The following is an 18,272-nucleotide window of genomic DNA, read 5'->3' on the forward strand; positions in this document are numbered from 1 at the left end:
TCTATTGATTCTTTGATGAAGAGGGCTACCCCTCTTTTTTTCTGCTGTGCTAATGCAGCATGTAGTTTCCCTATTTTAGGGTTTTCCAAAAGTTTTTAATGGTCATTTTTAATATGTACCTCCTGGAGACAAATCAAATCTAAGTTCAATTTTTTTAATTTGTTAAAAAAAATTCCTTTTCACTAACTGTTTTGAAGAACAATTTTTACAATCAGAAAATGATGAATTCTATTTTACAAGGAGATGTAATGCCAGAATCTTGGAAAGAAGCCAATATTGCTTTCTTACCAAAGGAAGGACAAGGTTTAACTTTTATTAAAAATTATAGGCCACTTTCTTTATTGAATAATAATTTTGAAGTGTTCTCATCAATTTTAGCAACCATTTTTTTGTAAAAAAAAAGTTTTTACAAGAGTTTATCCTTGAAAATCAATGTGGATTTTTACCTAAAACTCAATTAAAAGATCATGTGACATAATGTGTTGAATGTAATAAAATATTTACAGCAATATAATGAAAAACAAACCACATTATTTTTTTTAGATACTGACAAAGCTTTTGACAATTTGAACTGGTCCTTTAAGGTTCTGGAAAAGACAGATTTTGGTGAGAATTTATTTCACACAATCAAGTCAATATTTACATCCCAAAAGGCATGAATTATAGTTATTAATGATTTGATTAAACCATATAAAATTCAAAAGGGACAAGATTATCCTTTGTCCCCTTTGTTGTTTATTTTCATTTTTGAAGATTTGAATAGAGACATTAGGCAAAATGAGAAGATAATAGGCCTAAAAATTAAAAATAAGACCTTTAAATTGAGAGCTTTTCCTGAGTATTTGGTTTTGATTTTACCCCCTGAAAGGGATTGAATCTTGAAAAAAATTGAAAGAATTTGGAATGTTAGCAGGTTTTAAGAGTAATAACAAAAAACAAAAATGTTGTTTAAAAATATGACTAGAAAAAATCAAAGATGTTTGATGAAGAAATCTGGTTTTCTAACATGTCCAACTCCTATTTTCATATAATAAAATTGACATAAAAATGCTCTTACACATTCTTTTTATTTCCTCCAAAACAGAATATATTTTAAGCAGCATCCCGTCTTTTGGATTGTGGCTGTAGATTTAGACATACGTAGCTCTGGACATCACAAGGCCTTATTGGGGGCCACAGATGTCAAAGCTATCTCTCCCTCTGTAGATCTAAAGACAGGGTGTCATAAATGGGGTTGATCTAGTCCAGAAGTGTCAAACTCGATTTCATTGAAGGCTGCATCAGGGTTGTGTTTGACCTCGGAGGGCCGGGGGTGGTGGTTGGTGTGGCCAGGGGTGGGCATGGTCATGGTGGACATGGCTGGGGTGGACGTGGTCATGGTGAGCATTTGACACAGGCTCAAGATGCATTTTTCCCCTTCTTTTCTTTCTTTCCACAATTCTTTACTATAATCATTTTCCTATCTCTTCTACCAGATATTACTGGCAAACATTTATTACTTATTCTTCATACTCCACTAAACTTTTTATTTCTTTTCCAGGCAGCAAAGCTATTTATACTATTGTATTTTTATTATTCAACTAATAATAAAAATACAATAGCACAAAAAACATGATAATACAAGACTTAACAGCAGAGGTAAATTTCCAAGATAATAAATAGAAACAGCTGTCAATTATAGATTGTTGATTGTAGATTAAATGGACCTACAGTATGTAAAATCTGGCATTAAACTGTAGTATTAACATAGGATGTTGCTTGTTTTCTATCCAGATCAGGCACTTACTTGAGGCCATATAATTGTAATCCAGTCCAATCCAGTCCTCCTGTAGCACTGCCTGCCAAAAACGGGCCACGCGGAGTGTAGTAGTAGTTTTTGGCTGGCAGAGCGCTGCTGGAGGCTGGAAAGGCCAAAAATGGGCCATGTGGCGCCTCCGCATGGCCCGTTTTCAGCTGGCAGAGTGCTGCAGGAGGCTGTGGAGGCTGAAAACGGGCCACAAGGGGCCACACGTCCCCCCCCAATGGTCTGTTTTGGCCAGCAGAGGCACCGCGGGCTGATCCTTTGATATTTCCAGGCCAGCCCTGTGGGCCAGTTTTAAGCACCCCACAGACTGGATCCAGTCCAAGGGCCTTAAGTTTGACACCCCTGATCTAGTCTAAATAGTGATCTTCCAGACTAGGGCCAACCTTCCCTGCCACCTCTCACTCTTCTAGCATTGGTAATTTGTGGTATTGCAGCATCTCCTCTTTCATAGTGGAACTAACTTTTCCAAAGAGGTCATCTGTGATCCTGGGTTCATAGTAGGGAGCTTTAAGGGAACTTCAGTCTCAGTGGAGTTAGGAACTGATTCCATTTCTTCCAAAAATTGGCAAGGGGAGTGGCTTGTGTGCTACAGGTCCTTCCAAATTATTCTCCTTGTCATCCAGCTTGTTCTTTTGCTGCTACTGCTGCTGCTGCTGCTGCTGATAGATCAGGATTCCAGTGGCCACCATGGACAAGGCTACGATGGTAGCTAAGAAGTCTCCAATGATGGCTCTATTGGTGGCTGTGCCAGTCATATTGGGCTTCTCCTGGACAAGAACAAGTTACTGCATCAAAACTTGCCCCATGTAATTGGTGTTGGCAGCTAAAGGTGTTTCTCATTAATCAATGACTTCCACTGACTTTGGGAGCAGTCCTCTGGATGTGGTCCAGGAGAAATCTTAACAGGGTGGGATTTCCCCTCATGCTGCAAATGAATGTGGCCTCATTGAGGGTCAGATACCAGTTTTCATCATAGCCCTCTATGCAACCTCAGGAACATTCAACATGGAAAGCCAGGGACAGACTCATGCTGTGGCAGTTCAACAAGGCAGGTGATCTGTTGCTTGTTGGCTTCCTTGGTGAGAAGCATGTTGTAGTGGCTGATGACAGTGACAGTGCCATCGGAGTTGTTTATCTGCTTGGCACTGAAATTACCATGCAACTTCAACTGCCAGGTGATGCAAGCTGGCAGCTTCTCATTTGTGGATGTGCACACAGCCATAAGCTGCTTTGTGTTGCTAGCCTTCACTTCCTCAGCTCAGTGTTGCCTATGGGTTTGGCCAGGATAACCAGGTTGTTGGTTTCTACTTCATTGCCATTGAGATATGTAGCAACTTGCATATGTAGGTGACTTTATCCATCAAGAAGAGGTGTTCAACTGCCAGTATGGCATCTATCAAGCAAAATGTGAGAAAACAAGATCCGCCTTCTATTCTTCTCCATTGGATAATTTTGTTCATGCGATGGATTGTAGACAACTAGTCTCTGTTATTGCGATTTTGTAGGGCAGGACTGCCTTCTTCCCCAGGTAGCTGGTGACCCCATTGTGGACTGTCACTTGCTGGATGAATACAACAGAGGCAGCTTCAGAGGTGCAAGCGAATGGCGGTGGAGAAGGCGAGCAGTAGTAGTGGGTCCTCCACTGGCGATGGTGCTCAATACTTGGCTGCACCGCAAATCTACCTCAGACCCTCCAGAGTGGCTAAGAAGAGAAAATGTCGGGTTTGAAGGGTACGCTGGAGGCAACAGATTAAAAACCTGAACTACTGACAATGAAGGTGACTGTGCAGTTTGGAATAAATAAGACATCTTGAAGGAAGGGGTGGGAAAAAAAACTTTTATTTAAAAAAAAAACTTATGTCCATTAACAACTAACTGAAGAACATTTAGTATTTCTTATATATATATCTATATAGCAATTGAAGTATCTATAATTAAATATAATTAATATCTACTTTTGACTTATTATATATTTAGATAATAGTTATCTTTATTTACATATACATATACATATATTGAAATATTTATAACTTGTATTAATCCATATTAATCTTTGTGTATCTACATATTTATATATTTAATTCTGCATATTAATAGACCCTCACTTAATTGTAAGTGAATAGAGAAGTATGCATAGAGATACAGAAATATATCCAAGGTTGCTAACTGTAATGGTAATAGAAGTTTAGGAAGGAAAGAATACATTTATGAAGTATTGATTACTATTGATTGTATTATTATTGATTTATATATTTATATAGTATACATTATATTATATTATATATTATATATTAATAATTACTAATCAAATATTAATAGTGTACTAAACAATTGTTAGAAATTGGAATTTACTTAATTAAGGATTTTATCATAGTATAATAAGAGATTATTGGGGAACATTATAACAGTTAAAGGGAAAGAATATAAAGGAAATACAATAGGATAAAGATTGGAAGAGAGGAATAAAGAAATACGGCTGATAAATACACACACACACACATGTATGGTATTGTGGAAAACCTTTTTTAGAAATATCAAAATGACAAGCCCAACTACCACAGTAACCAAAATGGGGGGGGGAATAACTTCAATGACGGCTTCCCCCTCAGGATCAAAGTTGGCAGACCCATGTTGGGAGGAGAAAAAGTGGGCTCTACCATCAATTTACAATATATGCAGTCAACCTTATTTACGATACAAGAAACAATGTTAAAAATGCAGGAAGTCATGACAACCAATCACAAAGATATCAAGAATGACATGGGAGAAGTAAAGGGAAAGATAAAGGAGGAGATACGAAAGCTAGATGATAAAATTTGTACAATGCAGGAGATGATAATTAAAAATGAACAAAAGATAAAGTTGGTAGAGGCTAAAACGGACCATATGGAGAAAAAAAATAGACATAGTAATGAATAAAATGATGGCAGAACATAGACAACTGGAAGGAGCCATAATAAACTTGGAGATGGAGAAATCGATGGTTTATCTCCGCTTTCAAAATATCCCAGAAAACAAGGAAGAAAATCTCCCTGCACTGATGGCTAAGCTACTAGTGGAAATATTGCAAAAAGGTAAACAAGAATTGGAAAATGAAATTGATGAGGCATATAGGATCCACACAAATTTTGCACGGAGGAACAGACTCCTGAGAGAAGTCCACGTTAAATTTGTCAGGAAAAAAATAAGAGATGAAATATATAGTAAAACACGAGAAGACCCACTGATGTTCAATGGAAAGGAGATTACTGTACTGAAATAAATTCCAAAAAGAGTAAGAGACCAAAGACGAAGTTATCATTTTCTCTCTACACAATTACTGTAATATAGAGTGATGTTTTGATGGCTCATCCCAGAAGGAATGTTGATAACATGGCAGAAGAAAAAATTTCGGATTGACACATTAGAAAAGGCTCAGGAGTTCTATGATCACTATATAAGCGGGGAAGACGAACAAGATAGCAGGGAAGAAGAAGGAGAAAGTAAAAGCCAGGAAGATCATATTTTGGAAGAAAAAATTGTAGAACAAGACACAAGAGACCATAAGGAAGTAGAGCGTCAAGTACGGGAAGGAGCCAGAACCATAGCACAGACCGAGAACAGAGCGAGGAGAGGACTGAGATTAATGGATAAGTAAGAAGATGGAAAATGGAATAAAGATGGTGTCACTAAATATAAATGGCATCAACTCAGCTACTAAATGTAAACAAATACTATCAAGATTACATAAAGAGAAAATGGATATCATCTGCCTCCAGGAGGTACATATTAAGGAAAAACATAGTGATCTCATAAAATGTCCTAAATTAGGGGAAGTATTTTCAGCATTGGCACAGAATAAAAAAAGAGGGATTGCTGTATATATAAAAGATTGGTTAACCCCTAGGAAAATATTTAGTGACAATAAATTGGATTATAAAACAGTGAAAGAAAACAAAAATAAAAGACGAAAATTACCAAACGCATTTTTCGAAATGGCAAAAGAGTTTAATCTAGATGATGCATGGAAACAATTAAATATACAGAAAAAACAATACACCTTCTTTTCTCATCCACATACCTCATGGTCTCGCATAGACATGGCTTGGATGAACCCAGAATTGATCAATATTCTAGAAGAGATGGATATCATGCCGAACACTTGGGCGGACCATAGTCCCTTAGTATTAAAATGGAAAGGTAGGGGAAAAAAGAAGAGATGGACATTAGATCAAAGAATTGTATGTTAAAAAGTTTTTTATTTTAAACACATTAAAAACAAAACATAGACATACAATATTTATAGAAAAATAAAAAAGAAAATATCACTTTTCTTTTCAGCTAAGTGCAGTGATCCATTCTTTCTATATATCAATATTTACAGATATTTTAGTATTAACTTATTTAACATTCATTTTCTACTTTCTATCATTCCTTCTATCTTATCAGTTGATCGAACACATTTTCCCTCTCCTTTCTTCATTCATTTATCTTATTTCCTTATTTTTCAACCATTCATACTATCTACTCCATACCTTATAGTATTTTGATTCTTCTTTTCCCTTAATTTCTTTAGTTAGTTTATCTAATTCTGCGCATTCTAGAATTTTCTTAATTAAATCCTCTTCGGATGGTGAGTTTTCTTTCTTCCAATATTGCGCATATACAATATATATGCCGCAGTCAGTATATGCAATATGAGGTACTGTATTTCTTTAGTATAATTTTCTATCAAGATTCCTAACAAAAATTGTTCCAGTTCTCCCTCTATTGAATTCTGAATTATTTCTTCTATCCAAGTTTTAATTTTCGTCCAGAATTCCTTTGCAATTGGGCATGTCCACCATTGATGATAGTATGTTCCATAACTAGTCTTGCACTTCCAACACTTCGAGGAGTTGCTAGGGAACATTTTTGCAATTCTGGCTGGGGGAAGATGCCATCTATGAAACATTTTCATCTGGTTTTCCTTGTATGCCGTCGCAATTGTCAATTTCATATTCGTTCTCCACATCTTCTCCCACTTCTCTAATTCTATCACATGGTTAAAAATTTTTGTCCATTTGACCATTGTGTTTTTCACTGTTTCCTTTTCCATTTTATGCCACAAAAGAAATTTTTATAACCTACTGATTGGTTTTCGTTCATTCCCTAATAGAATTTTATCTAGTTCAGTTTGTTCTAGTCAGACTTGATCCTTTTTTATCTCCTCTGTATACTTTAGATCAAAGAATTGTAAAAGAGAAACCTTATTCACAAATAATGGAGAAGGAATTAAAGATGTTTTTTAAAGAGAATAGGAATGAAGATACTACAATACAAAACCTTTGGGACACCGGCAAAGCTTATATGAGGGGGATAACTAGTGTGTATATGGCAAGGAGAAAAAAAGAGAAGAAGGAACAACAAACATTAATATTGGAGAAGCTGAAAAAATTAGAATTATCACTTCAGAAAGATCCCCAAAACAGGGAAATCAGAAAGGAAATAGAGTTAATGAAACATAAAATTAATATACTATAACAGGAAGAAATGATAAGGAATATAAAATTGGCAAAACAAAACTATTTTGAATCGGCAAATAAACCAGGGAGATGGCTCGCCCATAAATTGAAAAAAAAAAAAGCTAAAAAATTGATACAATATTTATGAGATGAACAAGGAAATTTGCACCATAGAATTGAGGGGGAAAACATATTATTCAAAATTATTTTCAAATACTGTATAGTCAAGAAAACATTAAAGAAGAAAATATAATAAATTACCTATAGGAGAGGAATTTGCCAAGTATAACGGATGAAGATAGGGAAATGTTGAATGGGGAAATTACTTTAACAGAGTTAAGAGGGGCAATTAAAAAACAGAAAAATAACAAAACACCAGGGACAGATGGAATTCCGGCGGAAGTATATAAAAAATTTCAGGAAGTTTTGGAAGAAATCGGACGTTGTGATCCTGAACGTCCATTTTCAGGGCGCTGCGACTCCAATCCATGGATGGGTAGTGTCTCCTAGTTGCTGGGCAGAAACTGAGTGCTAATTACTTCCCTTTGCTAGGCCACGCCCACCTCGACCAATCAGCTTCAGTCTTTCCTCACGAAGGCGCAGGAACAAGGCCAACTATAAAAATTCCAACACAAGAACCAACATATAAAACACAACAGGAAACCGAATGGGAGGGTATGGATTGGAGTCGCAGCGCCCCGAAAATGGACGTTCAGGATCACAACGTCCGTTTTCCATTGCGCTGCTCCTCCAATCCATGGATGGGATGTACCCAAGTTCAAATGCCCAGGGCGGGAGGCTGACTGGAGTCCTCATTCCGGGGCGTGGCCACTTGCTGCAAGACTCTACGTCCAAACGAGGCATCCGACGAGGCATATTGGTCAATTTTGTAGTGCCGGATAAAGGAGGAGTCAGAAGCCCACAAGGCAGCTCTACAGATTTCAGACACTGAGGCATTCGTCGACCAAGCTGCCGACGCAGCAGCATGCGAGTTGAATGTGCGTAAATTCTTGATGGACGAGGACGCGCCCTCACATCGTAGGCCGTGGTGATGCAAGCCTTAATCCACCGGGCAATTGTAGTAGACGAAACCTTCCTCCCCATCGAGGAAGGAGTGAAAGACACCAGCAAGGACTCAGTCTGACGAAAGGACTCTGTCCGTTTGATATAACGCCTGAGAGCTCGCCTAACGTCCAAGGTATGCCATAAGGATTCAGTCTGGTGGCGAGGGTGCGGACAAAAATTAGGTAAAACCAACTCCTGGGCGCGGTGGAATTGCGAATTTATCTTTGGCAAGAAAGATGGGTCCAAGCGCAGAACCACTCTGTCGCTGTGAAAAATGCAAAGGTCCTTGTGAACCGACAGAGCAGTGAGTTCAGATACACGCCTAGCCGATGTAATGGCTAAAAGAAAGGTGACCTTAAGCGTCAGAAATTTTAGAGACACTGAGGCCAAGGGCTCAAATGGCGAGGAGGTAAGCGCTTGAAGCACCAACGGAAGATCCCAGGACGGGTATCTGTGTACCACAGGCGGTGAGATGTTGGTGGCGCCGTGCAGGAAACTCCTAATCCTGGGGTTGTGTGAAAGAGTACGGTGTCCTTCGCAGCAGATGACGGTGGATAAGGCCGCCACCTGACGACATAGCATGGCAGGAGCAAGACCTTTGGCCAAACCTTCATGCAAAAAGTCGAGGACATCCGGGACATCCGCAGAGGTTGGGTCGACGTGATGGAAAACACACCAGGAAGAAAACGAACGCCAAGAAGATTCATAAATCCTAGTGGTGGAAGGGCGCCTGGCAGCTTGAATCACCTTAATGACATCCGAAGATAATCTGTCCTTTTGTAGCTGGAGCCGCTCAAGCGCCAGGCGGCCAATCGGAGCCACCCTGGATCGGGGTGGAAGATGAACCCCTGGCTGAGCATCCTCTCCTCCAGAGGTATTATCCACGGCGGAGCTGCAGACAGACCCACCAGATCTGCATACCAGGGTCTGCGAGGCCACTGGGGAGCAATCAGAATCAATTCGGCTTTCTCCAACAGCATTTTCCGAATCAGCTTTGGAATCAACGGTAGAGGCGGGAAGGCGTAGAGGAGCCCGGAAGGCCACTGGCAGCGCAGGGCGTCGTAACCTTCTGCTCCGCTGGTCGGGTAACACGTGTAGAACCTCGGCAGCTGGGCGTTTTGGGGCGTGGCGAAGAGGTCCACTTGAGGACGACCGAAGTGACTTACAATTTGCTCGAAGAGGGTCGGATTGAGAGACCACTCTGCTGGGTCTATGTGCTCCCTGCTGAGCCAGTCCGCCATGATGTTGTCCTGCCCTGATATGTGGTCCGCCACTAGAGATGCAGTGTGCCGCTCCGCCCAAGCCAACAAACTCTCCGACTCCATCATCAGGGACCTGGAGCGTGTGCCCCCCTCCCGATTTATGTGCGCCTTGGTGGTGACATTGTCCATCCGGACTAACACGTGTGGTCCCTCCAAGACGTGCACGAAATGGCACAAAGCAAGACGAACAGCCCTCAACTCCAGCCAATTGATGCTGTTCGCCCGTTCCGCCGGAGACCACTGACCTTGAATCACTGCGTCCTGCAGATGAGCTCCCCAGCCCGACAGGCTGGCATCGGTAATCAGGATCACACGGTCCGGTTCGAGAAAAACACATCCCCTCTGAAGAGCGGGGGACCTCCACCACGTGAGCGACAGGCGAGCTTGTGGGGGCAAGAGAATCTGGTGAGACGATGTGTTGCAGTGCGCTCTCTGGAAGGGGAACAACAGCCACTGAAGAGGACGGGAATGTCTGCGTGCCCACGGAACGACGTGGATGCAGGATACTAACTTCCCCAACAATTGATTCAATAGGAGCAGGGACACCTTCCTCTGGGATTGAATCCACCGCACCATAGCTCTGATGTCGTGAATGCGATCTGGAGACAGGAACACCTGGCCCAATTGGGAATTGATTACTGCACCCAGGTGTTGAAGCCGCGTCATAGGTGTCAGATGGCTCTTTTGCCAGTTGATGGAGAAACCGTGACTCTGGAACGCCTGGAGGACTATCTCCATGTCCGTTTGAGCCTGCGACGGTGATGTTGATATCACAAGCAGATCGTCGAGGTAACAGCTGAGACGTACAGAACGGGACCTGACAGAAGCCGCGACCACTGTCACCAGTTTCGTGAAGGTCCTGGGGGCCGAGGACAGACCAAAGGGCATCGCCCGATACTGAAAATGCATGTTGTTGTATTCGAAGCGGAGGTAGCGACGATGCAGCGGGTGGATGGGAACATGTAGGTATGCTTCGCGCAGATCTACAGATTGAAGATAGTCCCCTTGCCTGATGGACGCCAGAATAGATCTGAGGGAGTGCATCTTGAACCTGCGATATAGTAGGTTCAAGGTTCAAGGTTTTGGTTACCATCTTTAAAGCGCTCCATGGCTTAGGACCTGGTTATCTACGGGACCGCCTACTACCACCAATAGCCTCCCACCGGCCAGTACGCTCTCATAGATAGGGACTCCTCCAGGTGCCGTCAGCCAAACAATGTCGGCTGGCGACCCCTAGGGGGAGAGCCTTCTCTGTGGGGGCACCAACCATCTGGAATGAGCTCCCCCCAGAGATACGGAGGATCCCGGATCTGCGTACCTTCCGCCACGCTGTGAAGACTTTTTTATTCCATCAAGCAGGCTTGGCCTAATCTCCTCCCTCTTTTAATATGTAAATTTTAATCTGTTTTTAAATTATTGGGGTGTTTTAATTTGTCAGGGCCAAAATGATTTAATTTGATTTTAACTGGTTTTTAAATTTTTTGTATTTATGTATTTTATTGTTTGGCTGTTCACCGCCCTGAGTCCTTCGGGAGTAGGGCGGTATATAAATCAAATAAACTAAACTAAACTAAACTAAACTAGTATATATTGATTGAGACGTTTCAGGTTCAAGATGCCCCTGTGGCCCCCCAATGATTTGGGCACCAGAAATAAGGTAGCGTAGAATCCAGTTCCCTCCTGGTCCTTGGGCACTGGTTCCACGGCATCGATGGAGAGGAGGTGTGAGATCTCCGCTTCCATGAGTTCCCTCTGCACCTTGCACTGCGGAATGGGGCAGCGGCGAAAACTGGTGGGCGGTATCGTGTGGAATTCTAGTCGCAGACCCTGTTGAATGGTTGCGCGGATCCAAGCATGGGTTGTCGAAAGGCCCCATTGGTGGGAGAATTGCTGGAGTCGACTCCCGATGGGACCTGGGAGCACCGAGTCACTTCCCTCTGCATGGAGGCCGGTAGGAGGAACCTTGAAGGGACGTTTCGCTTGGGACTGGTTCCTGGCTCTATCACAAAAGGGCTGTCTGTCGGATGCCCTGTCAGACATCTGGGTATAAGAGCGTTGGTAATACGAGCCACTGGACCCCGAGGAGGCCCGAAAGGACTGTCGCTGAGTGTAGGGTGCATATCTATGTTCAGCACGCCGAAATGAGGACGGCAATACCTTGCGTTTGTCTTTATCTTCTATCAAGATTGGCTCTAAGCAAGGGCCGAAAAGCGACGGGGCAGTAAATGGTGCTGATGCTAATTTCCATTTAGCCTTGTTGTCTGCACGCCAATTGCGAAGCCAGAAGAGACGTCTGTTGGTCACCGTTGCTGCCATAGCCCGTGAAGCGAATTTTGTTGCCGTCAGAGAGGCATCTGCGGAGTATTCCGTTGCCGCCACAAGTTTATTAATGTCCTGGTGCAGTCTGGTATCTGTGGGGGGCAATCTCTCCTGAAGCTGGCGGAGCCAGATCAGGGAAGCCCTATTGAAAAACGAGGTAGCAGTGGCCGCCTTGATAGCCCAAGCAACGGCTTGATGCGCTTTACGGAACCCCATCTCCATTTTGCGGTCCTCTGCTTTAAGGCCGTCCACAACGTCCGAAGTCAGTAATGAGGAAGTGGACAAGGCCACGACCGGGGTGTCAACTGCAGCCAGAAGCTCCTCCAACTGCGACTCGGCAGAATAAAGACGCTTGTCCAGGCCACTCGGGGCTGTCAGGGAACCTGGTTGGCCAAAGGCTGATTTGATGACATTGGAAAATAAGGGTGGACAGGGAATCACGTCCTGGTCTTGTTTTGAGACTTGAAATAGAGCATCGTGCGGGTGCTGAGAGTCAGAAGGCTTCTCAGCTATTCCTTCTGCGATACCAAATTTGATAGCAACCTTGGCTTTGTGTAGTAAAGATTTGAAGACAGAAGGCCGAAACAGATTTGTGAAAGAAGGTTTCTCTGGTGGAAGATCCTCATCCTCTGAGAATTCGACATCCTCCGTACAAATTTCCCCTTCTTCAGATTCCTCAGAAGAAGATTGGACAGGGCGGTGCCTACTGGTACTGGGAACGGCGTCGCTGACAGGGGCCGGAGCCGAAGAAGCAGAAGAAGAAGAAGGCAGACCAGTATTAACTGGCCGGGCCACATCTTGCTGTATGCCAGCCACTAAAATCTTGGCCAGTACATCTGACAACATAGATTGAAAACTCACAGGTGTGTCAGGGACCTCTGGGCGGAGCCCCGCCGCAGTAGGTGTAAATGTAGCCTCCAGCAGATGCCTATGGCCTAATGAAGCGTCAGACTGTCTAGAAACATCAGGCAATGACATCGAAACTCCTTTGGAACGCTGTAAGTTGGAAGCAGTGAGTCCAATTGATGCTGTAGAGGAGGATCCGGCCTGCATATTTCCAGAAGGATCAGCCCAGTCCTCAGAAGCGGAACACTGTCTGGAAAGGTTTGCCTGTTGTTGTTGGGCCCTCTCAAATTGTTTCTCTAATGCTTCATGGCACCTCTGTTCTGCCTTATTCGCAGTGGACGATTTTGAGGCCAATTTTCATCTTCGAGACTTGGATTTTGTCTTCTTATTGACAGACTTGTGTTGCGTGGCAGGGTAATCACAGGCGCCCTCCGAGTCCGACGACAAGGCAATGTCTGCCATAGCGAAACGGAAGCCCGGGGCAAACAGCAGCAGCAGGCCAAGACCACCAGAGATCAGCACCGAGGCTCCTGTCAAGGAAAAATGCCCACAGTGAAGACTCAGTCAGGAAAGGGCAAAATAGGCTCAGAAGCTGCTGAGCTCAAGCCCTAATGCAAAGCAGCCAACCTAGCCAGGCAAAGGAGGTACAAAGATGGTAATTCTTGGCCACTAAGCAGGGCACAAGTCATTAAAGGGTTGGCCAACAAGGTCCCGAATGCCACCCCATTCCTAGCAGGCCACTGTCCACTTGATCCTCCTTTTATTCTTTTTTTTTTTTAATCTGTCCCCCAAAATGGCGTCCGCCATGCCGACAAGGCCCTGAAACAAAATGGCAGCCGCCACGCCGGCAAAGCCCCGAGACAAAATGGTGGCCATCACTGAAGCGAAGTACCTCCTAAAACGTTGGGCCTGGTCCTGCAGGGAAAACCGTCCCAAAGTCAAAGCACAGCGCTCTGGTTGATGGTCGCTTTAACGCAGCGGGAACCAGCTCAGCAGCTGTCCTTCGGTCGGCGCTTGCCTCCTACAGTACCCGCGCGCTCCCTGCGCTTACCAGCTGGCCTGAAATCATCGGAGGCCGCCCGATGACAAGGCAGGCACTCCGGAGCCGCTCGATCGTTGGAGCTGGGGCGACGGCAGCTCTAATGGCTCCCTGCTAGGCTAGCACGTCGCCAGTGGCAAATTGGACACGGATCCGCCCAGCCGGGTCGGAATCCGGTTTGCTGCAGCCCCGATCGGAGGGGAGATAGGCCAGGCGGCTTGGAGCCCCAAGCACGCCCAAGGCACGCAGCAGTCAATAAATCTTCAACGTTGCAGCTCCGTAACAGAAATCTTTTTAAAGGAGGACAAAAATAAGAAATTAAAATAATAAATTAAGAAGGAAAGTCTAATTTTCCTTAAAGGAGATAGAGAGCACTCAAATTGCCAAGTTCTCACAGCAACTGAGTGAGAAAGACTGAAGCTGATTGGTCGAGGTGGGCGTGGCCTAGCAAAAGGAAGTAATTAGCACTCAGTTTCTGCCCAGCAACTAGGAGACACTACCCATCCATGGATTGGAGGAGCAGCGCAATGGAAAATATGTTGGATATATATAATGAGGTATTAGAGAAAGCCACAATGCCAAATTTGTGGATGGAGGCATATATAGCAGTAATTCCAAAAGAAAATACGGACAATCAATTCATTCAAAACTATAGGCCAATCTTGCTGTTAAATGCCGACTATAAAATCCTGGCAACAATAATAGCAGAAAGAACTAAAAAAGATATTAAATAAAATAATTCATTCAGATCAAAACGGGTTTTTACCCAAACAACAAATTAAAAACAATACAAGGATTATTTTGAATATTTTAGAATACTATGAGGTGCATCCAGAAAAACAATTGGCAGTAATAATGATAGATGCACAAAAGGTGTTCAACAACTTGAATTGACAGTTTTTAATTAATCAATTAATTGGGATGAAATTTGGTGAAAAATTTATAGAAATGATTAAGACCATTTATTCTAAGCAAACAACAAAATTATGGTCAATGGAGATCTTACAGAAAAAGTAGATATAAATAAAGGGGTTAGACAAGGCTGTCCATTGTCCCCCTCTTATTCATCCTTTCATTGGAAATATTATTGGCACAGGTAAGGGGAAATAAGGAAATAAAAGGGTTAAAAATTAAAAGAGAAGAATACAAAACACAGGCCTTTGCAGACAATATGGCATTTATATTAGAGGACCCTTTGGAAACAGGAGAAAAACTCCTACTAGAAATAGAGAAATTTGGAATAGTAGCAGGCCTGAAAATAAATAAAAACAAAACAAAGGTAATTACTAAGAACCTCACGCAAGGCCAAAACAAGAAATTAGAGGAAGAACTAGGAATTCAAATTGTCAAAAAGGCAAAGTACCTGGGCATTTGGCTCCTGGCAAGAACATCTTCAATAAAGGAAGACAACTACTCAAAATTATTGCAACAAATTTTAAAAGATTTAGAAAATTGGGCAAAACTACAAATTTCTTTGATTGAGAGAATCGCCACAATAAAGATGAATATCTTACCCAAAATTTTATATTTGTTTCAAACAGTACCTATAAAATTGGGGAAAACCTTTTTTGATAAATTGAATAAAATCATTAGTAAATTATATGGTTAATGAAAAAACCAAGAATCAAAATTAAAATGTTACAAGATGCCAGAAGTAAGGGTGGCTTTGGCCTTCCAGACTGGGAACTGTACTATCAGGCAGCAATAATGTCATGGCTCAAGGAATGGATAAATCTAAAGAATGGAAGAATTTTAACAATTGAGGGTCATGACTTGCAGAAAGGTTGGCATGCCTTTATTTGGGATGGGAAAGACAAAGCCCATAAATATTTCCAGAGGCATCAAGTGAGGGAAGTACTATTAGAAACTTGGATGAAAATTAAAAGGAACTTCTATCCAAAAATCCCAAGATGGGTGTCGACAATGGAAGTCTTGGTCTACCCTAATTTAATTGATCTCAACAAAATAGTAACATATAAAGAATTATTAGATAGATTAGGGAATTTAAAATCTAGACAAAAATTATTGGATGAAGGAATTAAAATTGATTGGTGGCCCTATTTACAAATACAAACAAAATACAAAAAAGATTTAGAACTATATGGATTCCAAACTGACCAACAAGAAATGGATAAAATATTACCTGGGACCAATGAGAAAATAATTACCAAAATATATAAATGCCTCCTTCAATTCAAAATGGAGAAGAAAATGGCAAAGGAAACGATGATAATTTGGGCAAAAAACTTTGGGTATAATAATTATGGGGAAAATTATGGGGAACAAATTATAAGATGACATTGTTGGCTGCCTATAAAGAAAATATTTACAAAATGTTTTATAGGTGGCATTTACCCCCAGCAAGATTGGCCAAGATATCCCAAAAAAATGCACCAAATTGTTGGAAATGCAATCATCATGTGGTGGACATGTCCCAAAGCAAAGGCATATTGGTTAAAAATCCAAAAATGGTTAGAGGAAATGACAGGGGAAAAAATTGCTATGAAACCTGAACTATTTTTATTGGGAATTATAGAAGAGAAGATTAGGAAAGGAATTTATTACCTTATACTTCACATAATTACGGCCGCCAGAATTTCATTTGCACAAAATTGGAAACACAGATTTGCTCTATCAAATACGATGATCATAAAAAAAGGTGCTAGAATGTGCAGAAGCAGATAAATTAACAATGGAACTAAAAGACCGAGAATAAACGATTTATTACAAGACATGGAATAGATGGTATAACTGGTTGGAGAAAGAATCCAAAATCAATGTATAAATGTATAAACGTAAGAGAAGATATTAGAGAGGAGTGAAATTATTGTATAATAGATAGGTATAAATTGTAGTAAATATAGAAATTAGTAAGTAATATATAAAATGTATGTGTATATAGTTGGTTAAAAGATAAAATAGATATTATCAAAGATACCGATATCGGAAAGCTGTAAAAATGTAACAAGGATGTTAAAGATGTAAACGTTGAATACAAATTATTAAAAAAAAAAAAAACTTTTTTTCAGGATTTCTTGTGAGCCTGAAAATAAGTAGAGATGCTGCTAAAGCTAAAGTTCATGATAATTGATAGTTGACACTGTCATTGTCAACTTTTAATGATCACGTGGATAGATTTTCTACACTGAGGTCTCTCCCCAGCCTTCTTCAGATTTTATTTTATTTATTTAAAACATTTATAGAGCTGCCGATTTTTCAATAAATCTGGGGATCTCCCAATAAAAGATCTCCTAAAGGATTGGATTATTGCAACACACTGCATGAGGCTACCCTTGAAAAATATCTGGAAGCTTCAGCTGATGTAGAATGCGGCCATGCGAGCCATACTAGGTGCACAGATAACACCTCTGCTCCATGAATCACCCTTGGTGCCAGTTTGCTTCTGGGTCCAATTCAAAGTGTTGGTTATTACCAGTAAAGGCCTACATGGCATAGGACAAAACTGCCTATAGAACTACCTTCACCCCGTCACATCAGCCCATCCCACTCATTCAGGCAGGGAAGACATCCTACAGACACCGTCAATCAAGGAATTTCCACTGTTGAGAAGATGGCCTTTTGTTCCTTTGTTCCTGCATTGTGGAAAGTTTTGCCCCCAGAGGTGGGGAAAGCCCCCAATCTTTTGGCCTTTCCCTACGGGATCAAAACTGGGCTGTTTATCCTTGTGTGGGGGACACAAGATCTATTCAACTATGGGACTGGCTGGCCCCATGAGAACTCCCTGCGTGTATTAACAACTTATAACTCCACTTCTTAGACTTCTTCACCTTCCAAAATTTTATGTTGTTGTTTATATAATTTTAAAACTTTTAACCCTAAATTATTCCAATTTTAGTGTTTAATTTTATTGATGATATTGTATACCGTCCAGAGCCCCTCTCCATGGGAGATGGGCAGTTAAGAAATTAGATAGATGAGAGAGAGAGAGAGAGAGAGAGAGAGAGAGAGAGAGAGAGAGAGAGAGAGAGAGAGAGAGAGAGAGAAGTGCACTTACCATCACCGTAGTTGAGTCTTTCCATCCTGCAACTGGTTATCCCTTTCTCTTTCCTTCTACTTTTCTTAACATTAGAGCTTTCTCCAGAGAGTTGGGTCTTCAGATAATGTGTCCAGAGTAGATAATGTGAGCATGCTCATTTATGCCTCAAGTGAGAAAACGCTTTTTATTCAGCCTCTTCAAAATTGGTCTCTTATTTTCCAAAGCACCAAAGGGCAAAACAAGAAGCAATGGTTGGAAACGAACCAAGGACAGAAGCAACGTAAAAAAAAGGAAAGATTTCCTAACAGTGAAAGCAATCAATCAATGGAATAGCTTGCCTTCAGAAGTTGTGGGTGCTCCATCACTGGAGGATTTTAAGAAGAGACTGGACAGCTGAAATGGTGTGGACTCTCCTGCTTGAGCAGGGGGTTAGGAAATTGTTATTACCCAACTGGTT

The 18,272-nt window shown here is 41.7% G+C and overlaps 1 pseudogene; it reads right to left on the reverse strand.

Moving 5' to 3' along the window:
- Positions 1–1,130: 1,130 nt before the first annotated feature.
- On the reverse strand, positions 1,131–5,869 carry LOC139314988 (nectin-2-like; annotated as a pseudogene).
- Between the last annotated feature and the right edge of the window lie 12,403 nt (positions 5,870–18,272).

The sequence above is a fragment of the Pituophis catenifer genome, unplaced genomic scaffold (genome assembly GCF_029215685.1).
Source record: "Pituophis catenifer annectens isolate HBS135680 unplaced genomic scaffold, rPitCat1.0.hap2 SCAF_3, whole genome shotgun sequence".
NCBI lineage: Eukaryota > Metazoa > Chordata > Lepidosauria > Squamata > Colubridae > Pituophis > Pituophis catenifer.